This window comes from Perna viridis, chromosome 11 (assembly GCF_037379345.1).
Source record: "Perna viridis isolate PV_CMFRI_1.1 ecotype Kerala chromosome 11, ASM3737934v1, whole genome shotgun sequence".
In the NCBI taxonomy this organism is placed as follows: domain Eukaryota; kingdom Metazoa; phylum Mollusca; class Bivalvia; order Mytilida; family Mytilidae; genus Perna; species Perna viridis.
The window spans coordinates 18,873,211-18,892,621 of NC_142455.1; the positions used below are offsets into that span (position 1 = coordinate 18,873,211).

At 32.7% G+C, this 19,411-nt stretch overlaps 1 long non-coding RNA gene across 1 annotated transcript; it reads right to left on the reverse strand.

Moving 5' to 3' along the window:
* Positions 1-7,408: 7,408 nt before the first annotated feature.
* Positions 7,409-15,218, reverse strand: LOC148603223 (uncharacterized). The gene is made up of 5 exons (XR_015916689.1): positions 14,556-15,218; positions 11,009-11,208; positions 10,287-10,384; positions 9,587-9,777; positions 7,409-7,541 (listed from the first exon to the last, which is right to left on the reverse strand). It is a non-coding gene; the product is annotated as an uncharacterized LOC148603223 (long non-coding RNA).
* Positions 15,219-19,411: the final 4,193 nt, after the last annotated feature.

Genomic DNA, 19,411 nt, shown 5'->3' on the forward strand with positions numbered 1-19,411 from the left:
AAAGGATATTGACAAAGAACATTTATTTTTGCACATATCAGAATTTTATTTACTTGCCTGTGTGTTGTTTATATTCTCTGTGTGTGTATGTTTCGTTGCACCTGTCTCAGCTGTGTTTGTATTGAATGTCTGTTTTGGTTTCCTGTTTCAGTTGTGTTTTATTCCATGAACGTACGTTTTCAGTTGTTTCTGTCTCAGGTGTGTTTTTATTTTGTGTCTCAATTTGCACTACTAGATATTCGCTATCAGTATTTTCACTTATTTCTGGCCTTAAATAAACCCTACGATTGGTGTCGTTACTAAGTCTTACATTTGTGGATAACAATTTACCGATAATGAAATATCGTGCTTCAATGTTAAAAACAGAATGGAGATGCTTGTTTGATAGGGTAGTAATGTCATATAAATCTCTAGTTATTGAAGAAAAAATAGTATTTACTGTAACACTATTTTAGGGACACTACGTGAAAGAGTCACGCAATATGATACCGGGAAAAATGAAAAATGACTTTCTGAACTTGTTATTGATAAAATACATTCGTGACATCGCCACGAACAGTTTCTGATCATTTAATTGTACAGATGACGTGAATAGTAAAACTAAATGTACTTGTTTTTTTTATAGTTAATCTCGTCGTCTTTTTAACTTAGTTTATGCCGGATTATCCAACTCTGTTTGCCAAAATGTTATTCGTTCGATCTAATTACCGAACGACCGGACGACGTCAATGTTATTCATATAAATAAAGTTCGGACATTTTACTTTCAACTACTGTTCATTATGTCTTATTCATCTCTTTGTTTAATTACTTAACCAATGAATGAAAATTAGGTGTCAACTATCCGCCATTATTGTTGTTATACCCTTCTTCGGGTGCAGAGATTAGAGAAGTATGTTGATCCATTTGGCATACAACACAATTTTACTAAATATATAGAAATATGCTAGTATTGATTTATTGATGTAAAAAGACTGTATATAATATATTTTAAAAAATTATGTGTGAATTTAAACACTTTCCTTTTTAGGGCTAAATACTTCAATTGATGTTATTTTATAATTTTATTTTAATTCCAATTAAAATCATCATTTGATTGAAATTGCTTTAGAATTGAAGTATTTTTTTAAAAAATAACTTAAAATTGATAAACCGTAGTGTAATCTCTATCATTAGATTATTGAAACTTGCTAATATGATACATTTTAAAATATTTTTAAAATGTTTTTATACACCATTGTTGTGCAACTTATTGTACATTTGAATTTGAAAATTAAATCAAATATACATGTGAACAACTTAAATAAACTCAATAACAAAATATTGTCCAACAAAAAATATCGAAAATTACAATTTTGGAGTTCTTTGTCAAACAATGAAAATATCATAAACAAAAAATATGCATCATGGCATATTCCAAAAGCATTTCTTCATTTTGGAAATATTTGTAATTGATTGAATTTCTCATATTAGCTTAATGTTGTCAATTACGAATTTTCTTAAAGTTAGATATTGCATATCAATTCATTTTCATTGAATTTTTTAGTAAAATGTTTTTAAGATGAGGGAAGAAATATTTGATATTTTAATTTGTTTAATTTTAAAAATCGTCCAAAAAATGTTCATTTGTTGTTATTCAGGCTTTTCATAGTCTTTTTCTTATGACACATAACGTATTTTGGTCACATGATTGTTGTTTTAGAAGCTATGCAAATGGCAGACTACAAATCAATATCGATTGATTGGTTCCATGTTTTTCTTACATTTCTAAAAGGGATTGAATGAGTAATCAAGGGAACCAAGGTTATAGCGGTAATCATAAGAACGTTATCCAGGGACAAAGACCAGACATCGAAAACAGACATACACAACAAAGAACACAAAGTAACTAAAATCATACATACAAGGTAATAAAAGCAAATGAGCAACTCGGACTCCACTTAAAACTGGGAGCATGGACCAGATGCACTGTAACGATAAGCGTCCTATGCTTTTTAAGAAACACCCGCCGAGTCGCTCATATAAAGTCAGGTCCGGGGAAGACAAAAGAGGAAAGGAAAACTGTTATCCGCTGAAAAAATCTGTTTTCATGGTGCAGATGGATACACCATAATGATCCACCAGTTTATGATGAAGACCATACAACTTCTGTAATAATGACTTCAATTTTGTAGCAACATGATCCTGTTTCAGAAACCTATTTGTTAGAGTTCTAGCGCGACACAAAAAGCCTGCGTAGTTTCGGGAAGCTTTGGCATAACATAAGAGTTATGATATGATATGAACACTCCACACGCCGGTGGTGAAGGGGTGTTGCCACAGATGAAAGGAAAGTTTACCATTCTGAAAAGCCAAAACGTTCGTCTTAAAGTTTGGTCAATTGTTTTCCTACCATCAATTCCCAAGTGTAGGTCAAGATATGAGGCTGACAGTGTCTGTAGTATCCTTTATCTCAAGTTCTTTGGGGTAGATGCGATGTATCAAATCCTCGAAATAAGGATTTTTTTAAAGATAATACGTCACCCATATAGCGGAAACTGAGTTTAAAGGATCTAGCCAAACTATATTCTTTCTTTCTGATCAGATCAGCTATAAAGTCAGAATCATAAGAGTGAATTAAAATTTTGTTCCCATTGGAATACCGACCGTTTGTTTGAAAAACGCAAAATAAAAAATATACGTAATATCTTACATTATAGCTTTTGGTTTTTAATCTTACAAAGAAGCAGTTTTTAATAATTTCTTAATAATGTTATATGGACCAGCAGTTATAAGAAGAAAGTTAACAAATGAAACTCATGAAAATATTATATCTATTTTATTATAATATTGATTACAAAGAAAAACAGGACGTATCCTTCTTTTTATTGTAATTTTCTACAGTAGAAGAACTGTACTTCTTTGTTTTATATCTAAACATAATAAACCTTTATTTGATTGTCAACAATTCGTTTATATAACTTCATTACACGGCTAATGAGACATGGGAAATTACAAGAGATAAGAGAGAGAAGAATCAATAACACCGGGGAGGTCAAATCAACAAAGTCTGTAAAACATATTGACAGAGAGTACCGAATTTGGCGCGGGGTTGAAAGATGACAAATCATAAAAAAGAAATAGACTATATTTATTGAATGATTTTGAAACAATAAATGAATACTGTTAACGTAATAATTTTCGCTGCGTACTGAAAAAAAACACGAAATCGATTTTCAATCCTACATAACGTTAATTATTTTTAAACCGCAAAAGTTGATACTCGTTCACTCGAAAGAATCCGCGAAAATTAGCAACCACGACAATTAAAACGTTTACTTTAATTTGTAACTGTACTTTTATTTATCGGTACCCATTTTCGTCGTTTAGGCAATACCATCACTTCGTTTATTATTGAATTCGTTGATTTGACAAATCTATCATTAAAACGAATGGAAAATTTCTTATTTGTTGGGAACCAACATTCTTGATTTACCAAATCACGAAAACCACGAAAAAATTAACCCCACAAACAATGGAAGTAATATTTTAAAAAGCTGTAAAACGCAAATACAAAGTTTGATCATAAGACCCCTTAATCTCAGTTTCCGCCATATAGATGACGTATTATCAAATATTGACCTATGCTGTGAGATCGATGGTAACGGAAAACTATTTTCCAAACTAAACGCCAAACGCGATGTCCTTTCATTCCATATTGTCAACTTTACTACCATTTATGCAATATCCTTTCAGCGCCTGCGTATTGAGTTCTTATATCACAACTCATACGTTATGCAAGAGCTTTTCGTTACAACTTTTTGTATCGCGCTAGACTACTTACAATTAGGCTTCTAGAGCAGGGTTATGCTGCCACAAGATTGACGCTTTCCCTTTAAAAAAATATGGTCGTTATCATGAACTCGTAGATCGTTACAATGTGTCCACCTGTATCATGAAAAATGATTTGTTCAATGGTTCATAGTTTTACTATCCTATTTTCGTCTACCAAAGGACTTTTCTTTTTCTGAGCAACTCGGCGGGTGTTTCTTGAAAAGGAGAAGACGCTTACCTTACGTGGTCCATGCTCCCAGTGTTTATAGGAATCCGAGTTTTCTCATTTACTTTTGTTACTTTGTATATATTAGTTTGGTTATTTTATGTTCTTTGATGTGTGTCTGTATTCCCAGTCTAGTCTTTGTCCTTGGATTATATTCTTTTGATTGGTTCACTTGATTACTTTTTAAGTTTTCATATGACTTAATCTTCATTTTGTATTTTGAAATAATGAAATCTTATTGATTTTATAATAAATATGTTTATACTTACCTACAACAAAATTACTCGAAACACCAAAATTTAATGACACAAAACAAAAGAGTGGATACAAATCTCATCGTGATTTTAACACATTTATAATCGCTATGGGAGTAGATTGTCTTGTTTCTTATTTTATGACTTGTTTTGATCAGATAAGACTCCTCACATGTATGAAATACAGTTGAATGGTTAAACGACTTTACTTGTTCTGGTTATTTTTATATTTATTTTGTTTCTTTTATGTACTAAAAAGAAATGGGTGAATATAGAAAAATAATAAACCGTGAATTGATTTGTTGAAGAGTAATCAAGGGAACCAAGGATATAGCGGTAATCAACAGAATTTAATCAGGGACAAAGACCAGACACGGAGAACAGACATACAAAACAAAGTACATAAAGTAACTAAAATCATACATACAAAGTAATAAAAGCAAATGAGCAACTCGGATTCCACTAAAAACTAGGAGCATGGACCGGGTGCACCGGTAGGGTAAGCGTCCTCTGTTTTTCTAGAAACACGCGCCGAGTTGCTCATAAAAAGTTAAAAAATTGTCAATACAGACAAAGAGAGTATATTGACTGGACATTTATAACAATTTTTATGACTGATATTTATATTACAGAATGTTATGAATTTGTTAAAAACATTGTCATATTTTTTTAAATATTACCTTGGTTATACAATCTGATTGATTACATCTATTTCTGTTCATATTACAGAGAGAGAAAAATAATACGTCTTCAAACTGAACATTGATGTCTTGAATACAAATAACAGAAGAATGGATATGGTGAATATGTCAAAGATACAACCACATAATGGTGAAAATAAATGACAAATACTATATCTAGGTTGACACAGATATAAATGAGAAGACAAATATGACACAAAATGCCTCATTGATTTAAAATTTAAATTTTTTTTAAATTTAAAATGTGACTTTAAGCATAAAGTAAAGAAAAGGAACACAGAGATTATGTATATCAGGATACTTAGGGTGATCAATCGGTAAGATAGTACTGTTATGTAGTTTTTACTTGCTAAATGATTTAATATCTCTTGGGCAATATGAGTTACTGTTGAACTTGATATGATAAAAAGCAGCTGTGACATTTACAAATAACCACTAAAAATGATCCTCTTTCGCCACCGCTCAAGATCCTTTTATATATGCCATTAAAAAAACGGGAAAAACAAATTTATGACCACTGTGTGATTTTGGTTTTTTTTTTGCGCCTAACAAAACTGCACTAATGCAGTATTGTTATATTTATCGATAAATATAATGAAAGCAAAACACATAAATATACTCTTCAGAGTTGCAGAATCTTACATATACACAAAATGTTCTTTTTAATGTCCAAACCCCGAGGTAATGCAATTAATGTCTTCTGGAACACCACTATAATTCTTGCAACTGGTTTGTTCTCTTGAGTTATTTCATTTTATCCATCTTTTTGTCAAGCATGCCAAAGTCTCTTTTACACTTTTCACTAATCAATTCATGAAAGCAGTACTTTTACTACATCTTACTTTCGCTTGAAAAATGTCGGTCTATTACTAGTTTGTCTTATAACCGGTTAAATTTCAATAGGAACACTTTGCTATATAGGTAAGATCCGGGCTCTTTGATGAGTATATGAATGTTTTGTGCTCACGTCATTTTTATCGATTATGTATGATAAAACTGTTTGACAAACGCGTGTTTATTTTGTGCAGAACAGTACTGTATATGTGTCTCTCATATATCATATTCACTTGTAACGCGATAGGTTCCGCTGGCTAACTCTTTCGGATATTATTTTCGTTTTGTGGGAGTTAATATTACTAGTGCCTTTTTACTTGTGATGTGTCTTGTTTTTCATATGTTTGTATTTTATTCTGTTCGCTTTATTATGTATGTACATATAGATGGTTTTTAATTCACGGTCATGTATTCGGATGTTCTGTTCGCTTTATTATGTATGTACATGTAGATTGTTTTTAATTCACGTTCATGTATTCGGATGTTGATGTACATTAATTGTTCCATTACTAACGCTTCGCTATTTTTCATCGATATTTATTCCCCCATCCTACTCAATTTTACTCTGCTGCAGCAAACATTTTTTTTCTACACACAACATATTGTTATATACATTGACGTGTAGCTCTAGTATATACTGGTAAATGTAATTTAACAAAATAAGGATATGTAGCTCAAGATTATCAATATAGAACCCTTTCATTAAGTTATCGAGAAGGGCTATCATCTGTTGTCAATTTAATGTCTGTGGTACCGTCATTTCAGAAATTTCACAATATCTTAGATTTATTTCACATTAAGTTCGTTTAACTAACAACAGTGAAGCATTATGATTAGAACATAGCTGTAATTGCGTATTTAAAAGACAATATACTTATGAAGATTAACAATTTATCAAAAAAGACTAATTCATGAGTAATTAGGATTCACAATTGTCTCTTACATATTGATCCTAAACACTTCTCTGTGATGTCATAAGAAAAGACATCGACCTTATTAAAAACTGATAAGCAGAAGCTTGAATTGAACAAATAATTGGTACAAATTTTTACATGAATATTTGAAATAAATTAACTTATAATACCTTTTAAAGGAAATAAAGATATCTATAAATATTTCTAGATACTAACGAATAAGCGTTTTGTTTATTTTGGTTTCATTCAAAAGTCAAATGAATTCAAGATAATAAACCATATATACTACAACCAAAAACTAAAATAAATGTACAACACTGATGTAAATAAAAAGAAAAAATGGTATTCTTGACCCGGTTAAAATAGAAAATACCAATTACTCTGGTCCTCCTTTTCCACCTGGTATAAAAAGATTATTTCCGGGTTGAATCATAAGTACAACTATGATATGTGGGCACTTTTAGACACTGCCAAGTACATATAGTGCAAAAATTTTCAATAGAAATGCGTTTTTGTTTCAAAACAAAATAAATATTCTGTAAGTAGTATTTTTGTTTTATATTAAATTCTATATTGTAATGTGCATCATGCACTACTTTAACATAAACATTAGAACATGCACTGTTACATGTCTAACCAAAATATTGCCAAATTGTTGGCATATTTTATGTGTAGTTTAGAAGTTAATGCAGCGCACCAGTAAAAAGCGACCTGTGAATTTGCCACCATTGGCATTAAATGATTGATAAATCAGGGCAAACTTCACGTCCAGAAAAGAGCTTTCAAAACAATGCACTCCACTGAAACATAGAAATAAGTCCATGTTAGTTGCTAGAATTAAATTATCACATATTAAATATATATATATATATATATATATATATATATATACGTCTCAGAATGTGACGACTCTATTCGCTACACTGCTCCATCGGATCAAATTGATACAAGGAAGATATGTAAACGTATAGAAAGGTCTGAAAAATTCCCAACGATGTTAGAACTGTCAAACTTTTGGTCGTTCTCTCCGCGGGACTCGAACTCGTACCGCTGTGACATCTGTGGCAACACCGCCTGCACAAAGGCCAGCGCCCTAGTCCACTCGGCCAGCTAGACTATATAAAAATATAGCTTTCGCTGGCCGGATCATTCCTCCTCGTAGGATTAATCTAGGGCTGTAACTTAGTACATGATGTATGGTAGTACGGGACAGTTCATTTAGGTGTTATTATGTAGGATAGAGGATCAAATTAATGATGCATGTCACAAGCTGGGCTTTGTGCAGGCGGTGTTGCCACAGATGTCACAGCGGTACGAGTTCGGGTCCCGCATCGCAAATTTCACAGTTCTAACATCGTTGTGAATTTTTCAGACCTTTATATATATGTATATATTAACAGAATCCGGTGAAATGGACGAATCGCTTTACTAAACATGATTCGTCTTGATGGTCGATGTTAAGTCAGCGTTCAAATTCCGTTCATCTTCCATAAAGGACTACTCGTATTAGTCAGTGCTGAACCATTATTACGATAATTAATCATTATATACCGAATATGTGAGTAAAGCATGTCTTTATTTTCTATTTATGAATTCCTTTTCGTACATGCCGTCAATCATTGTGGAAAAAACATCAACAATAAACAAAACCAAACAAAACAAAACAAAAACAAAAACAATAATAATAAAAAAAACATAAGAAAGCAAAAACCGAAGCACAAACAAAACATAAAACTCCTCATGTTATATTAATTATAGAATGTCTAACGGAACGCCGTAAAGTATCCGAATGGTCTCGTAGAGAACTAATGTTTATTGCCATACTAACTTCAAATTGATAGTAAATTTATGATAAAAGAGAGCCCATCCTTGTGTATTCCAAACCGTACTGTCCCATCCCAATTATCCATAATAAATTTCCCCTTCCTAATAAATCATCATTGCATTTTCGTCATCAAATATTTTAATATTTTAATGCAACATATGTCTGTACTAACGTCAAGAAAAATATACAATGGCGAAAAATGTAGGCCTTGTTCATATTCAATGATTAAGGCGAGATGTTCTAGCACAAAAATCTGCCAAAACAAAAGTTGCTAACGAAGACATGATAATGAAGGTATGAAACATTTTTGTACGTAAGAATGTTCAAAATTTCAATATCAAATCATCTTAACTAGTCAATTCTTCAAACCTCTTTCAATATTTTTTAACTTCTATACTCACAACTGTCAAATAGGGTCTGCACTCCTGCCACAACTCTTTTTACTCCCTTAATGGTATTAATTCAATGTGGTTCCTAAAAAATTCGAAAGATCTTTTGGAAACAATCAGTTCAAGACTATTATCTGAATGTAATAGCATGAAAACCTATGAATTTCAACACTATATACTTCTATTCTCCAAACTCAATTAAAATCCCGACTTAAAAACATTGAACATCGTTGTTTTTTTTTCAAATCAGAAGGTACACCTAGATACCAAATCATCTTCCAAATATACAGAGAAAGATGTTTACAAAATGCTGGAGTTTTTAACCGATAACATATTTGTCCAGTGTGGTGGACGTGATTTTCAAAAAACGGTCGCATACCAATGGGAACAAATTGTGCTCCTTTACTTGCTGACCTGTTCCTTCACTCTTATGAGGCTGACTTTATAGCTGATCTGATCAAAACGAAGAATATAGTTTGATAGATCCTTAAATCTAAGTTTCCGTTTCATAGCTTATCTTTCAACAATCCTAATTTCGGGGATTTAATACATCACATCTTTCACAAAGAACTTGAGATAACGGACATTACAGACACTTTGAAGTCAGCCTCATGTCTTGACCTACACTTACTATTGATCAAACTTTACGACAAACGTGATAACTTTTCATTCAAAATTGTCAACTTTCCTTTCATCTGTGGCAACATCCCTTCAGCACCGGCAAATGGAGTGCTCATATCACAAATCATTCGTTATGCCAGAACTTGCCAGGACTTATGCCAGGACTTTATGTATAGCGCTAGTGTTCTATCAAGTAGGCTTCTGAAATAAGGTTAAGTTGCTACAAGATTAAAGTCATCAGTACATAAATTTTATAGTCGTCATCATGAACTTGTGGATCTTTATGGTGTATTCATCTGCACCATGACAACTGATGTGTTCAACGGGTTATAGTTTTCCTTTATTCGTTTCTCTACCCCGGACTTTATTTGCTGTGAGCACCTCCGCGGGTGTTTCTAGAAATGCAGAGGACGCTTACACTACCGGTGCTCCTGGACCATGCTCCCAGTTTTCAGGGAAGTCCGAGTTGCTAATTTTGCTTTTGTTACTTGTTATGTATGATTTTAGTAACTTAATGTTTTTTTTTTATTTGTATGTCTGTTTTTCCATGCCTAGTCTTTGAACCCTGATTACATTTTTTTATTACGCTATAACCTTGGTTCCCTTCATTACTCTTTTGGCACGAAATCCAATTTGTTTTAACTTCTTTTACCTCTAATTTCTTTCCTTAATTCTAAGAAAACAGAAATAATTCTTTTAACACCCCTTACCTGCACTACTGGATCTACTGCCTGTTAGCTCTGCAAATTTCTGCGTATAATTCGTATACTGAAGAAGATGACTTTACCATTTTCCTTTCAGGTGTAATCTTTAAAAAATAATCCGTCTTTGAATGTTAAAACAAGAAGTAAAAATCTTTAGGTTGCATCATTTTTACAAAGTATTGTCATAAATAAATGGCCAAAGTTGAGAGAATTTCACTGAGTACGGTTTAATATATTTGCAGTTACAGCAAAATACATTTGTTCTTATACACGCTCAGATATTCAACAAATTTACTAAAAGAATAATTGAAACAAATGCAATCATGGATAAATTTTATTACACACCTCTGTCATACTGTCAAACATTAAATGAACAATAACAGATGCAGTCTGGTCGTGAGGAATGGAAAGATATGTGATTAATAATACTGTAGATATAGAAACATATTTTCATTCGATAAAGAAATACAATTACAATTACAATTTCCAGAAATACAAAGAATACAATTTGCTTAAATACACATAACAAAATGACAAAATTATTTAGTGATATAAAGTCTAAAACTAAATAAAGTATTAGAAGCCAAAACATAATGAGAGATTTCATTAAACATTCCAAAGTAAGATAAATTTGACAAAACATATAGTAATTGTTCATATCTAACCGGGATGAACCATGAAAGCCACTTCTTATAAATCATGGTAAAAAGTGCTGTCTTAAACATTACCCTGCCAAATATGTTTTGTGTTCTGGGGTTCTTTACTGAAACTTGGCATGCCGCTATCGTTCTCCAGTGGGGTGCATCATTTCCACACACTGTTCTTTGCTTAACCCTGGCTTGCTGCTAATGGTGTAGTCCATTGTTTTGTTGTTGTTGTATTATAGCAATATAAGTTGGATTGACATATAAGCTTGTACAGCCAAGTCCTGGAAAAAAATGTTTGAATTCATAAGTGGTTCACAAAGTGTTTAGTTGAAATCATATTGAAAAAAATCATTAGCAGAAAATAACTACAACAATAAGTAAGCAATATGTAACATGTATTCGGGGTTAAAATAAAGTTTTTTGTAACAAAAACTTTAAATTTTCAAAAACTGATATGGATTTCCCTTCTGCTCCATCCGTCATTTTTCGTAGAATAACAGACTGTTTTCTGATATATGTTATTGGAAGCGTATATTAATAGGGTCAGTTAGAATAACGTTGTCATGAACCTCATTTTTTTAACATTTTTTGGGAAATAAAAAACATAATATGTTATAATATATAATGGGAGATACTGATTTTTTTTAAAATGATTCATTAGAATAAAAGACGTATTATAACATATCCGTTGCAACAGGTGCATTGCGGGAACGCTGAAAGAAAAGCTTGTCAACCGCGGATCATCAGCAAAAAGGGGATTGTGCGGCATTATTTGCAAGTTTTTTGTCAATATTACATATGAAAATGAATGAAAAAAAATCAATAAAAAAGGTGACAACCACCTTTTAATCCCCCCTAGATCTGCTACTGTGTTGACGATTTTGACAAACATCCATCGTTGCAGTTTTCCTGAAGGTTTCGAAAACCTTACAAGTTGGACAATGAACATAAAATATTTCGTAATTAAAGTCCATTATATATGAAGGACAATTTTACAAGGGCGACGGTTTGCCATCAACATTTTTACTAGATATAGTAAATTAAATTGCCTGGCACCACACCTATCATAGTTTATCTATCTTCATATCTAAAAAAAAAATTACAGATGTTCTATAAAAGATATATCTAGTAGAAAGTGAAATATAATGAAGACATGCATAAATTAAAGATAAAGTCGTCAACATATCGTTTTATCGAAATCCCTGTATGTATAGATATAGAGCCATATTAGAAATGGATATGAAATAGGTCAAATAGGTAACAGAAATGGCATTCCTTTCTCCATAGCAAGTTTGAATTTCTTGAAACCAAGATGAAATTATAAGCTACACTTGTTGTTGTGTTTTTAGTTTTGACTCTGACATATAATCAAGGTAAGTATGAATATATTTACAGTACATATACTTTTCTACGGAAAGCGCTGGACCGAATTTCATTTTTTATGAATCCAGTAGCGCCAAAACACAGACGTTTCATTTCCTGTTTTGCAGTCTTAAGGACTCGATTTGGCATGCTGTTTCGATGTATTTGGTTTGGAGAAATTTTTGTGTTTAAATTTAAAGTCGATAACATTCGTATTTAATCTTTATTACTGTGGAGGGAGGAATAGGGAGAAAGAAAACAAAATTTTGGAACATTCGTCACTGTAGTTCTGATGGTGTTAGGTCTAAGAATGCTAGGATTGCTAGCATTCCGCGAGTAAAGAGGTATCTGCCTGTCATGCAGGTTAATCCCTGTTTAAAGTAAAGAAATTCTGTTATCTTTCTCGAGATATATCCGCCATATTTCACGTACTCCTTAAATACCTCTAAATCTCTTTGCGGAAGTCTTCGGTCAATGGTTTGTACACTTCAATGTTCGTGAGCCAATGAGACCTTTGGGATTTTACCACGAAATGTTTATGATAATCTTCAAAAGTATTGATTAGGTAATATTTTTTCTTTTTCGGGCATTGTTATATCATAATATGATCTTGACAAGGGTTCATTGAGCCTATTCACTCTGTTGTCAACAACTTCAGCGAAGGACGCCATGTTTTGTTCTGAATGTTAAAAGAACCATATATTTCTGGAGCAGTGTCTTAGCTAACCATGATTACACAATCATTTGTAATATAATTCAAATTTAAAATAAAGGTGCAATTTTCTAAAGTTAGGTTTTACATTCTATTACAGATAGTATGACCCAATTCATATTACTTCACCACTTCATCTCACATAACTATCTTAAATTATCATTGCACAAGGTCTGACATGAGAAGATATTGAAATTAAAAGAACAAACAACTTAACAAATAAAAACATATACAAAAAATTACTCCAACCTATAATAGGAAGAAAAATCCAGCACTGCGAAGTCCTACCAGTTGTAATCAAGGGAACCAAGGTTATAGCGGTAATAAAAACAATGTAATCCAGGGACAAATACCAGACATGGAAAACAGACATACACAACAAAGAACATAAAGTAACTAAAATCATATATACAAAGTAACAGAAGCAATTGAGCAACCCGGACTCCACTATACAGGGAATATATATATATTTATATATATAAACGTCTCAGAATGTGACGACTCTATTCACTACACTCCTCCATCGGATCAAATTGGTACAGGGAAGATATGTAAACGTATAGAAAGGTCTGAAAAATTCCCAACGATGTTAGAACTGTCAAATTTGCCATGCAACTTTTTGGTCGTTCCCTCCGCGGGACTCGAACTCGTACCGTTGTGACATCTATGGCAACACCGCCTGCACAAAGTCCAGCGCCCTAGACCACTCGGCCAGCTAGGCTATATAAAAATATAGCTTTCGCTGGCCAGGTCATTCCTCCTCGTAGGATTAATCTAGGGCTGTAACTTAGTACATGGCAAATTTGACAGTTCTAACATCGTTAGGAATTTTTCAGACCTTTCTATACGTTAACATATCTTCCCTGAATCAATTTGATCCGATGGAGCAGTGCAGTGAATAGAGTCGTCACATTCTGAGACGTTCGTGTACTATTGATTTGTTGGGACATGCATCATTAATTCGATCCTCTATCCTACATAATAACATCTAAATGATCTGTCCCGTACTACAATACATCGGGCATACAGCTTCAAAACTGACTGGTTTAGCCAAATTATGTTATTGTTGAACTGATCCTAATGTTAAACGTACAAAAGTATGGTGGGATGAAAATAGTGGTCGGAAGACTATTGGTAGAATAATTGCCCTTGAAATTCAAAAATTGATCCCCGTGAACGATTCAGCATCTAATTTTGGTTCTAATCTTCTCTCCTTGATTTTGTCCTCTTTCAAGACAATTCAAATCCTGATTTCTTCGATTTTTTTTAGCTACATTTACAAATATTAGCTGCTTTAAAAATAAAAGATTTGACCTCAACAATGTAAAATTACAGCCTGTTTTTGTAAATTGTTATTAAATTGAAAATAGGTCTTTCGAATTTGTCTAACATAACTCAAATCGTTCGTTGTTTAACGATCGGATATTTCGATGAAAAATATGCACCTATTCTTAACCTTGTAAGATTCTTGCATTTTCAGAGAAGGCTGTAAACAATTTGAATTTTCTTACTATAATTAGACATATAATAAATTATGATGATATTTTAGCTCACCTGCCCTAAAGGGCCCGACAAAACTATCACCATCGCATGGCAGCCGTCGTTGTCATCGTCTGTTGCAGTCGCCCATCGCCATTGTTAATAATTGTTCGAAGCTCTGCTTATCTGAAACACCTAGACATACTTGAACAAATGTCTGAAGGTAATCTGCACAGAACTGATATGGGGATTTTTTATCCTTCGAAAAAACATGGACGCCGTTACAAAAAATGGATTATACGGATTAGACAGGAGTTTTAGGACATATCTCTAAGGCTGTTTGATTATGCTGATACATGTAACCCAAGATAAGACATACAGATGTGGAATATGTCACTATAGCACAGTGTTGCTTAGTGCGAACGGCAGGAATCGAAGATCATGCACCAAAAACGCTGCCACATTAAAGTAACGAATGTGGAAAAATATGCTGATAGTAATGACCTGAAGAAACAAAAACTTTCAAAACACTATGAAAATGTCAAACTGATAAAAAAATAGCAATTACTACACTTGAAGTTTCCCATTTTACATAATGCTAAAAATAAAATCAAAATAACACTTATGATTTAGATGGAAATAACTAAAATGACTAAAATGATATTTTGCGATGTTTTCGATGCGAAAATAGTCGGAGCAAATGCAAACACTTTATTCAAATATAAGCATTTTCACAATCATTAGTTTTGAAACATGTTTACGTCAAGATACGTTAATTTGTTGAACAAATACAAGATGTCATAGTAATGAATAAATACTATAGTTATTATTTTATCATGTATTTAAAATTATTTTACTCTTTATAACTTCAATACAAGCACACAGGTATTTTGCATTGAAAGGAGCGCATTGTAAATATGTGGAAAGAAAGACGATTGTCTGTAGACAAAATAATGTGTGAGGATCACTTATGTTATAGTTTAAACAATTTTTATAGCAGTTAGGAGGTAGACCTAGGGTAAGGGACATAACTTTTGAAATCAGTGATATGTTTGCATCATATTCACCAAAGCCTTTTAAGCTCTGATGATTAAATTGCTGTAAAATGGTCAACACAGACGTTCCAATGATTTGTAAGACTTGTGTCCCTTACCCTAGGTCTACCTCCTTTAATCAAGCTACCCATAATCGTCCGCAAAATCGTCTTAAATTACCCATAATGCAATGTGGGTACTAAAAATATAGTATCTTAACCAGACAAAAACCAATCAACGATATCGCAGGTTCCATAGATTGAAACCCCGTGTACAGTGGTAAAGTACCCATAAAAGGAAAGGATTAGTTAAATAGTGACATAAAAATTTATCAATATGTAAAATAGTATAATTAAATTGGAGAAATACATAATTTTCATAACTAAACATTACATTTTCTAGAATGGAGCGGACACCGAGAAAAAACATAATACATTAATTTAAATTATCATCATTATAGGTGTTTTTATAAATAAAAATTGAAAGATAGAAACTGTTTGCTTCAACATCAAGTACAGTTTCAATTTGCAAATATAGGTTCATATGTACGGTAGATGGCACTAAAGACCTTAAAAAGCTCTCCATGTAGGTATTTGAATTATAGTTTAATTCATTATGCAGCAAGTATACAACTGCAGGATGAAACGTGCTTGTTACAAGAGTTGAAACTGTATGAATAATATTTTTACAGGTAGTTGAAATGGGCCAGTTCCAATTTCAATTTAGTTTGCTAGTGAGAAACTTAGATAGCTGTTCAAATAGCTGTTAATTATTATGACCTTAACCTTTCAATTTATCATTCACTATCATAATTGACAGCTTTTCAAACTTAAAAGACGGTGTAATGCCCAAAGTTTTTGATGCTAGAAATTTGTTAAAATGTGTAAAATCGACACTTTACGATAATTATTATTAACTCCCTTTGTTCTTTGTTTGATTTTTTACTTGGAATTTACGACAATCTTTCGTCAAATTGGAGACTTATTTCGAATACCATGGTCAACAAATATGGTAGGTTAATTATTTAAGTGCCCCAGATAAGGTCTATACACTTATTATAGTTTGTGAGTGTCTATTTTCATGAATTTTGATGTTTGGTCAGTGCACAATAACCTACACATAGATTTCGATAAACAAATGATTTAATACCTGGTATATACCCTTGAATACTGATTATATTGAACTAAAATGTATTTTTACATATGTCCCGATATATTTTTCCGTAAAAACGTGATTTTGAAGAGGATTCTATGTTCATTTGTTTCCCGGCACGTTAAATTTTTTACTATTAAACTTCGAATTAATACTTTTTATAACTTCCTATATTGATATAAATTTGGTTTTCTCTTGATTCTACTTTTTTCATCACTTTTTCAAAACTGTATTTGAAATATTGTTTATTATGAATTATACTATTAATTTCTACATGTATGATGCTGTCAAATACTTAGTTTGTGTATTTTGTATTTTTCAGTCAATCGTTTACACATCTGAATAAAGAAAATGATATGACGTTGGCTATTGGTATAATTTTCGCCACAACATTATTGACATATTTGACCTGAAGCCAGGGTCATGGATCATATGAAAATGGAAGAAACAATTGAAGGAGATTTAAATGGTGATGATATTGATACAGAGGGGAGGAAGAGAACTTTATCAGCTAAAGGAGTGAATTATGAGCTGGACAAAATCAGTAATCTATTTGGAGCTCTTAAAACCATCACAGAGAACACACTTAGTCTCATATCCACCCATGCATCAGATGAAGTTGTGAGAACTAAATATACAATATGGATGGACAAATATGAGAACTATTTAGAAAAACATCAAGAAATTGTGTTAAGAATTCTGAGTCAAGAAAGGGACACATATATGGAGACATTTGAAAATAGAGAGATGCACTAGAACACTAGAACAATATTTTCTTGCTAAGAAAGATTCAACAGATACTGCAAGCAACAGATCTAAAAGTCACAGTAGCCAAAACTCAATACTTAGTCACATTTCAGCTAAAAAGCTAGCAGAAGAAACATGTAAGGTGGAATTAGAGGCTCAACGAGATGCACGTCAAAGAAGAAAGCAAATACAACTTGGTAAATTAGAATTGAAAATAGAGGAGGAAGATCTAAAATTAGAAACTGATATTGCTGTGGCAGAGGCCAAAAACAAAAATCCTAGACAAATACGAACAGTCAGCGAAATCAGAAAACTTTGCAACGGCTAGCAATATTAGTAGTCATAATAGTGAACATGAATCTGAAAGTCATAATCCTATAAAAGGAACTACTTTAAACTTGAATCCAAAAGCACAAGTTTTCGAACCAAGAATAAACATCCTTGACAATAAAGTTCATCAAAGTTCATCCATGAAAGATCCACGGAAAGGATAATCTACAAGAAATACTGGAGTGTCAAAAATGCCAACTATTGATTCTCATAACAATAAAACTCAGCCTCAAAAGATAGATAATCCACAATGCACAATTTTGTCAGATACTTATTTAGTGGATAAAAGTGAATCATTAGAAGACGAGGACAACGAAATCAATAACAATAATGATGTCGCATATGCAATTGTAAAGCGTCTGCGCAAACCAACACCAGACATTAAAAAGTTTGTTGGTGATCCTCTAGAATTTCGAAAATTTGTACGTCAATTCACAGCCAAGATTACTGTCAACTGTGATACAATTTACGTATGGAGAGGCAAAGAAAGTCGTGCAAGGATATAGTCATTTAGATAGCAGACACGCATTTAAATCTGCTATGAATCAGTTAGAAGAGCGCTATGGAGACATCGAAGTCATTGCGAGTGCATTCATTAAAAGAGCATTGGATTGGCCAAGCATCAAACCTGGGAACTCAAAAGCCCTTGATCAATACGCATTATTTCTAATTGAATGTCAAAACGCAGCGAATAGTATAGATGCCAGGAGAATATTGGAATATTCAGACAATATTCGACAATTAATGCGCAAGTTACCATTACATCTGCACGATCGATGGAGAAGTATTGTCCTTCGTTCTAAAGCAAATAAACAAACAGTTCAATTCTCACATTTCGTCAAATTTGTAGAGGATTAAGCTAAAAAGGTGAACGACTTAACTTTTGGTAGTGATGCGATTGGCATCAAGAAGAAACCTGACTCAAATTACACTGTAAATAAAAACTCAAATCAAAGGAAAGGAGTTCCAAAAGGAGGTTCATTCGCAACTGACTTAAATACTCAATCTACAAAACCTACTGAAGAATGCTCTTACTGCAAAAAACCACACAAACTTGAAAATTGTAAGACAATAACAAGATTAGATCATCAAGAAAAGTTTAATCATTTGAAGAGTCTTGCATTGTGTTTTGGTTGCCTTAAGATAGGTCACGTGACCAAGAATTGTACAAACCGACTGATTTGTACGATATGCAAGAAAAGACATCCGACAATCTTACATTACGAATCGAACATTATCAAAGTGTAGATAATACGTCTTCAAATTCATACAGTGCAAGGAATACAACTGACTATCAGGATGTTGTGAGCCAAGTAGGGGCCGGTGATTTTGGGAGTTCTTGCGCAATGGCAATTGTGCCGGTCAAAGTTGAATTGAAAGACAAATTCAAAACGATATACACATATGCGTTCTTTGACACAGGGAGCAGTGCATTGATTCATTGATGAGGCAGTTAGGAGGTAGTGGCAAATCTATGGAACTTTCATTGAGCACAATGGGAAACCCATACCAAATGCGTACATGTGTACTGAAAGGCTTACAAGTTTGTGACATGAACATGAACTCAATCATAGATCTTTCTATAGTTTATTCAAAGGAGGAAATGCATGTTTCTGTATCGCATATTCCTACTAATGAAGAACTCGCACAATGGTCTCATCTAAGCAG